We start from the raw sequence: 7504 nt of genomic DNA on the forward strand, positions 1-7504 counted from the left end.
TCCCAGGCCCCGAGCTCCAACCGTATCGATCTCCGTCCATAATCCCCTGTTCGGCCAGATCCGGGCACCTCCACGGCGGTTGCGGAGCAGGATAGACGGCGGCCCGGTCTACCACCGCTCTGATGAGAAGATGGTGGCGGAGGCGGCGTTTGTGGCATTCCTATTGTTCGTATTTCTCGTCCCGTTCGAGCGGCAGAGGAGTGACGGAGCTGCCGCCAGCGCTGCCAAGTTTCCAATCAGCGCCCATCCCACCCCGCCCGCGGCGCCCCACACCCACCTCATAGGAAAGAAGCAGATCGCTGTCATGGACGCCGACGGGACGGCGGACGCGGTGACGGACGGCTGCCATGGACGCCGGCGGGACGGCGGACGGCTTCCTGTGAACGACACAAATAACTCGCTGGGACGGCCTGTCGGGGATTGCGGTCTTGCCGCTAAGTTTTTGCCTGATGTGCTCCGGTAGTGTTGAGTGGCGGCAGAAGGATCTCTCCATCCTCTATCGATCTGATATTTTTTGATTCCGGAATTTGAGAAATTGTGATGCTAATTTCGATTTTGACAGGGTCAACGTTGAATTGGTTGAGTTGGTGGCCGCCACGCGATAGAGCGGACGAGAATCGAATGCCGCCAAGTACTCTATGGGGATGCAGAGCTGGACTGGATTTAGATTCAATGGTGATTCGATTTGTTCAAGCAGCCACACGCGTGAACAGAGTAGACTGTTCATAGCGCTCCACTGCGATACCAATGCTGCCTGTGGTGGTTCTTTTGTCTTCGCCTCAATCACGGTTTCTCTGATTCTCTGATTTTTTTTTGACAGTTAGAAAAGCACGCTCTCATAATTACTTACATAGATCAGTCCTGAAGGTTGGTTTTGTTTTTATAAATATGCGGTTGGTTTCTTCTACAGTAAATTATGTCGAAAAAATGTAGATAAATGCAAATTAGATAATTTGAGATATCATATCTTTAGTAGATGGAGAGAGTACTAATAATATATTCCTGTGGAGTGCATTATGTTCGGTCAAGATCCTTTGAATGCACATGTATACAGTATGATTTTGGGACCTAAATACAAGAAGGGTTTGAATACAAATCTAGGCGATGCACCAACTCTGATCAAATCATGTTTTCATTATAATTAGATCAAATACCTATTCCTAATAATTAAAATTAAGGATTTTATTTTTGTATAGTTGTGTTGTACTCGAGGGGCAATGATTACTTGGCAGAATTTGGGATGTGCTAACATTTTACATCTAAAAATTTATCCTAACTCTACATTGAATTATTCAAACTTGATGGGGCGGCAAACACCTAAATTCCGCTGTCGTGAGAGTGTACGATTGTGCATCTTCTCGAAGGTAGATTTTCCTCTCTCCCGTTGCAACGCACGGGCATTTGTGCTAGTCTTCTCTTAAATCGTAAAAAAATTGACGAGCTAACGGGCCGGACCGAGCCGAGCCTGGCGAGCCACAAGCTCGCGGCGGGCCAGGAAAATGGGCTCGACTCGATCTGCCTCTTCTGCGGGCCGAGCTCAACTCGGGCCGAGCCACGAAAAGCTCGGGCCGAGCCAAAAACTCGGCCCGTTCGTCCAGCCTTACCCATGTCGGGAATTCTTTCCATCCCGTTTTCTCTTTGAACTCCTATCCAAGGAGAAGCCACAAGAGTCCCAATCCCCTTAAGAATCTAAATCCTCGAAAATGTATCTAAAGTATTTTTTTCTTAGTCTCCTTTTTACAGATCGGAAGTTTTATATCTGAAACTGCTGTGTTTTCTTCAGTAAAGGCATGTTTTCCTTGTCGCTGCATTTTTTTCAGGTTGTGGTCTTCTTCCCGAATGATGCACTGCTAGGTGATGCGTGGCTGATTGAAGGCACCAATTTCACATCTGCTGGTATGTATGTCATGCTTACGGAATTGCTTTTAGTATAACAACACAGTTTGCTGCCTTTAGCATTGTCTTCAGCATCTCTAGAAGGGTTGGTATTGCTGTCAAGTACATGCTGGTTTCTATTTTCATATGTGCTAAACTGCTAATTAAGATCGTTCCATCTCGTGATTCCTGTGATATAGTTAAGTACAGGGTGAGTGGGCCTGCTTTCTATTCTCATGTTACATGGTAAATCCTTTTGAATTTTGTCCGTGCCGCAGGTGGTCCAGCTCAGATTATTTCTTCTTATCATATTTGTTCTTCTCAAGTTGAAGTTTCACTCACAAGATGCATTTGTTTTGTGAGTAGTGACATACGTCACAACGCACCGACATGCTCAGAGCATCCAGAGTGTCCGCGCGTTCAGGCAAAGCGCGAGCGCTTTGGCATCCAGAATTCAGGAGGTGTCGGTCTGTGATGTCACACAACCTTGGCCTTGGGGTCGTTGCCAGAGATTTTTGTTGTGTGGATCTGGTTTGATTTCTTTTGACAGATTGTTCGGTGGTACGCATCTACTTTCTCTTGGTTCAGATTTTCTTTTTCATCTCTTTTACATTTGCCAGCGACCTGGTTGATAATATTTAGTTGGAGATTTAGATACTACCTCTCCTGTAGTGGTGGCGAAACAGGAAACACATAGGAAGTTTTGGGCGTGAGCATTTTCTGAATAGGTTAGCTTTTCCTTATACAGATTATATCATCATTTGTTAATTTATAGGTTCATAAATTAATGGTAGTAATTATGCCTCAAGCAATATAGTTCTGCGGTGCTGCACAGTTTCTTTAGGAAGCTCCACTGCATGCAACTTAATCTCTCAATTCACAATTACTGTGTGAATCAATTTGAAAAACTACAAAAGATTATATGCATAACTGCTCTGACTATACTCAAACTGCAACTTCAGAATATTTTGGTCATTTAGGTCAATACATGTATGCCATAACTAGATAGTATTACAAATTATATGTGAGGTATAGAAGAAGCAAGTTTATTATCCTACAAATTATTTTTTTATACGTACAGATTGATTTAGCCAGCATAATACAAACCCGTCTTTCAATAGGGTTAGATTCACTTGGAACTTCTGACCGCCTATTTCATGCTAGCAGAAGCATTTAGGAGTTAGGACTGATAGCTATGTTTTTATTATTATTGGATTGTTATTTCATGTTCTCCAAGTTAAATATATTTGAAAAATGTACAAGAAATTGATGCACTGATACTACATGAGCATGACCAATAGATGCCTGTATAGACGGAACGGTAAGGAGTATTTGTACAAGATTAGACAAGATTATTTTTGGTCTTGCTTACCTACAATAAGCTCAGTTCATTAATCTTGATTTTTTCAGTCGTGAATATTAGTATTTACATTTGAATGCATGGAAGAATTATCAATTTACCAACCTGGCCAAGCTAATGAAAATGATATTGATTGGGAATACACAAAGCACAAGTATCTGTAAGTGCCATCTTTTCCTCTATACCGGCTCATATAAAAATTGAACCTTGTCGTTCCTTATACTCTCATGCAGCATTGGCTAGCATCTTAGAGTGGAGGTATTTTCTACTTGGTAGCGACGGCCCACATAGGCAATCAGCCTAGATGTAATAGATGGAGAGGGTTACACCGATCTGGAGACATGAAAAGTTATATATCAAAAAGTACTTGACTGACTGTATCTTGCACATACATGTATGTTACTTGACAGACTGCACCCTACACATACATGTATTTTCATTTGAGTTATGCTTTCTAATATACGTATGTTGTGTAGTCAAACAATTAGTTTGCTGCTCCTTTGTTTTCAGGATGTATTTGTACATGCTGATGCAGTCTTAGAGGGAATTGATTCTACTTAGTTACTTGTGTGGTGAGTTTCTCTGAATTATCTAAATCTATAGTTCCTGCTGGTCTGGTAGAACAGAGACTGATATTTGGAATCCATTGCAGGAGCAGGGATCATGCCCAGGAACCCAATTGCAGATTGCTGCAAATGACAGTTGCAAATGTTAGGTACTTAAGCTACCATAGGTAGCTGGTGTATTTCCAGACACGATCTATTTAGCTTACATCAGACAATTGCTGCACCACATGTATTTTTAACAACAGTTGATTCCATATTATGCCATCGTTAATAATTTCTCCTTTTGTACTTCGTGTTGCCCTATGTGGCTGTAAACAATGTAGTGAAGACTATCCTTTGTCTCATTTATCTTTAAATTATTTATTATCGTTGTAACCAGTTCACTTAGTAATGACCCGTCTATGTATATTCACTTCTTGCTTTGCTTTCCCGATTTTATTGGTGTGTACGCACAAAACATTACTCCCACGACCATGGAAGGATACTGACTAATAGCTTTTCTATTCCCCCATCACTATGGTGTGCTATCGTACATAGATGTAGTGATTCATGATCCATGCTTCTAAGCTATGATGTACTAAGCTGTAAGTATGATTCAGTCATCCCCCTGTCATTCAATCATGGGCTAAAATCTGACTTGCTAAGTTGTGTATGATTCAAACAGTGGGTACTTTTTCTCAGCTCTAGCTAATACAAATAGACGTCGTCTGAAGATGTGATAAACCTACTAGCTGGTAACAAAAACACTGAGAGTACACCCACCAACGACATCATACAAGCAACTCATCCAGGGTCAGGAGAGATAAGCAAGCACACAACCACTAAATTTCTAGGATCTTTTTGCAACAATTATATATTCTGAACTTCTCTGTACAAGGGTATGAGCTCGACAACAGCAAGCAAAAGGAGGAAATGGCAAGAGTCAGCTACTGAGTCAGCCAAGAAAATGTACTTCTCCAAACAAACCCACCAAAGTGCAGCCAAATACACCAATATAATCGACCTATAAACTGTTCACTTTTGGCAGTGCAACAGACAGTGAAAGAAAACAGAAGTTTTCCCTCTCCTATGTTAGGTTTCTCCATGTCCAAGTAAGTTCCCTATGCTCGCCTCACAAGTACAATTTACCACGGGATAAAACTCGTAGCTACCACATGTGCGTAACTAACATTCAGGCACAGTAGATGCCCGTGAATATTTAGCAGCCCAACTCTGTTTTAGTTGATCCAGTTCATTATACATATTACATTCTAAATAATGTATCCATGTTATTTTACATACTTCCCCATCAGTTAGCCACTATACTGGCGCGGCGTGCCGCCGCGCCAATCGTTGCTAGTACATGTGTATAAAGCAACTCATGAACTTATAGAGAGCAGTGCCTAGTACAGTCCGAGATTAAACATGCTACAATATTAGACATACATAGGATTTGGGGAAATCAACACTATCCAAAGGGGTGGCCTCGTGTTATATTTATATTAGAGTACAATGGCACAATTTATAGAGTCCAAATCCAATACGGGTTAATATACAAGGAAACTATTACTACCTCCATCCCAAAGCTAGCTTAAGGCTTATATTAATTTTAGAAAATCAAATTATGTCAAGATTGACTAAGTTTTTACCTAAAATTATTAACATGCAAAATATAAAATCATTATCATTAGATAAATAATGAAATATATTTTCGTGTGGTGTCTAAAAAATATTATATTTGTTGATATATTCTTCTAGATGTTTGGTCAAACTTTATTTGATTTGACTTTTCAAAAAAAAAATAAACCTTAAGGTTTGGGATGGAGGTAGTATATGTCTATTATTCTTCCTCAATCTTAATCTTGTCTGAAGTATCAAGGAGGTTAAGATTGTGCCCCAGACCTCAAATGCAAGTATACATACAGACCAAGCTAAAATAGTTCTTGCTTCTGAATAAATGTTTAGTGCATTTGAAGAGATACGCGCGCAAACTTGTTCAGTCATCACTTAATAACATGTGCACTTACAAGTACTACTGAAACTTAGGTGACAGCAGTCTATTTCAGTAGCATGCAACTGTAGCTGAACCCACCAGCACACACATGATAATCAAAGACGGAGCAACACGTGAACTGAGGCATATCCCGAATGGTTAGCTGGTGCTGATACCTGTCCTACCCACGAGATGCCGAGTCTTGAGTGCTAGCACCCACTCTCTGTCACGGTACACACCCAAATATCTTCTAATGAATTGCTTGGACGGATTCTTACCCCCAAGTCGAGTTCGAGTGCTAGCGCCCGCTCTCTTTTTGTAGACACCCAAATATCTTCTATTGAATTGTTTGGAGGGCCTCTTACCTCCAAGTCGTATTTTTTTTATGACGAAGCAACACCAGACCTATGCTTGAGATAAGTTTTCACTGAAATTTTAGATATGAGCATGCAAGGTACAGAAGAATACTAGCTACAGAAGTTCTGAACTTCCAGACATCTGCAACTATATTTTCAGAGACAAACATTGTCGTTCTTAACTTGCTAAAACACCACTTGAATGCACAGGTAGTAACTGAAACCTGAACTTCTACCAATAAAGTGTTCAAGCTGTCAAACACAAGACTCTTAACCTGATTCGTATATGTACAGTGAAGTTGCTGCTGTATAAAGATACCAAACATCTGAGTACAAAAACTGAGCCTAGTATGAAACAACACCATATACAGGCAAGCAACGAATTTTCTTGTATCAAAAAGAGAAGTACTAGCTCTGTGGTTGACCACCTGAGGAGAGATCCATGAATGTTGGGTACTTTCATTGCAGGGCATTAGGAGCCATATGTAAATGCCATGTGAGATGTCCTTGGAAGTCTTACACATCTAAATATCCTTGCGTGCTGACTAGGACAGCCATCTCCGGCAAGTGTGTTGCTGTACCCCTATATTTTTTTAGATAAAAGGCACAAGTGCCCGACTTTGAATTAACAAAGCCACCAACAGCGACAACAGTACACAGTGCTGAACCCAGCTTACAGATCGAGACCACACACCCACACGAACTACCAAAGAAGCTACAACCGAAAGCGCGACCAACGGGCTCAGCCAGAACGCCTACGAGGACTCGGAGCAGAGTTGGAAGCTACAGTGTCGGACCGGAACTCACTCGAGAGCGAGCCATATATGGCAGCGCGTAGCTTCTGATTTGGTGAGCGTTCGTGATATAAAATCATTGTATAGTTTGATACACAGGAGATAGGTTTGTTTGCACATGCACCGACGATCGAGATTACTGCACCGGAGCCTCCGGCGATCGAAATTACTGCACCGGAGCCTCCTCGCTACCCCGTGGACGATGTAAAGGAGATGAAAGAATGTCATCTGTATTATCCAATGGGGAACATGTCCATGAAGGTAGCCATCGGCAGTGCTTTACCATGTGAACCTGGAGCACTCCACCACAACAAGCCCATTCAAGATGGCTATGCTCGTGTCACGGTGGAGGACATAGTACAAGGGTTTGAGGACCTGGAGATTGACATTGCTACACCTGAAGGGGAGAGAAGACTTGGAGATGTCAAGCGCCATTTCATTCTATGGCAAAAGAAGTTTATCAAGTTTCCAGGCGAGGCGCCAAGGCCAACAAGTCCACCCCCCTATGGTGGTGGTGGCGGTGGCGGCGGTGGTGGTGGTGGTGCTTCACCTACACCTCCTTCACGTCAGCCGACGCTGCC

The 7504-nt window shown here is 42.1% G+C and overlaps 1 long non-coding RNA gene across 1 annotated transcript; it reads left to right on the forward strand.

Annotated features, from left to right (window-relative positions):
• Positions 1–1609: 1609 nt before the first annotated feature.
• LOC124667211 lies at positions 1610–4218 on the forward strand. The gene is made up of 3 exons (XR_006991196.1): positions 1610–2436; positions 3323–3807; positions 3888–4218. It is a non-coding gene; the product is annotated as an uncharacterized LOC124667211 (long non-coding RNA).
• Positions 4219–7504: the final 3286 nt, after the last annotated feature.

Source organism: Lolium rigidum, chromosome 6, assembly GCF_022539505.1.
Source record: "Lolium rigidum isolate FL_2022 chromosome 6, APGP_CSIRO_Lrig_0.1, whole genome shotgun sequence".
Lineage (NCBI taxonomy): Eukaryota > Viridiplantae > Streptophyta > Magnoliopsida > Poales > Poaceae > Lolium > Lolium rigidum.